Here is a 922-nt window from a genome sequence, read left to right as displayed (position 1 = left end):
TTAAAACATTTTGATCTGCTTGTAAGAGTAGGATGGTTGATTGTATTGATTAATCACTAGTGAGGGTAACATTTGTTACTTTCAAAATGATGAGTCAATACGTATATACCCTCCAAAACCCAAGGGACCATATGTTTTCATTTGCTCAGGACAGTTCCAGATTATGAGATATTCTTTTTTTTTTAATTTTACTTTTTAACTTTTATTATGCATTACATAATATACTGCATAAACTTCTAGCAGGGGTAGATGAGCAAAACTGAGTTCTTTTCCATTAACCAGGAAGTGCTTCCTTAATCAATATTCTCCAAACCCTTTGACACATAGTAACGATTAACTCCAGAGACTCGCTTATCTCTTTCCATCAAAGACCAGTGATATGAATAATAGGCTACCCTTTTTTCCTTGCCCCTGTTGCTGAACTTTTGAATGTGTGTGGTGGCAATGCCAGGGATGAGTAAGCACACGCCCATGACAGCGAGCCCGGGGAGAATCTCAAACCACATCGCGGCAAGGATACCAAGGCCAGAAAAATTGAGATATTCTAAAATAATATCCATCACACTCAAAAGTGTTCACCTTACATACACCTTTTAATGGAGGTAACACCTTTGTTTTCCTTTTTGTTTTTAATAAACAGTAGAGGCCCGGTGCATAAAAATTCATACACTGGAAGGGGGTCCCTCAGCCTGGCCTGCCCCCTATCACAGTCTGGGAACCCTCAGGGGAGGGAGTTGACCTAGCGATTAGGGGAAGGTGATGCCCCATCACACCTTTGTTGTTGCCACTGCCGGCAGTGCAAGCCTCGGCCAGCCCTGGTTACCTGAGCCTCGGGCGGCCCTGGGCAGCTGGGCAGCCTCCATCCAAGTCTTGCTTGTGCCTCAGGCCAGCCCTGGTCGTCTGGGGGGCTGAGGGGACTGGG

The 922-nt window shown here is 44.9% G+C and overlaps 1 pseudogene; it reads right to left on the bottom strand.

The window, feature by feature from the left end:
• Window positions 1-273: 273 nt before the first annotated feature.
• LOC102262300 lies at window positions 274-506 on the bottom strand (annotated as a pseudogene).
• Between the last annotated feature and the right edge of the window lie 416 nt (window positions 507-922).

This window comes from Myotis brandtii, unplaced genomic scaffold (genome assembly GCF_000412655.1).
Source record: "Myotis brandtii unplaced genomic scaffold, ASM41265v1 scaffold479, whole genome shotgun sequence".
Lineage (NCBI taxonomy): Eukaryota > Metazoa > Chordata > Mammalia > Chiroptera > Vespertilionidae > Myotis > Myotis brandtii.
Note: the sequence above shows the minus strand (reverse complement) of the source record. Positions and strands in the feature narration are given on the sequence as shown.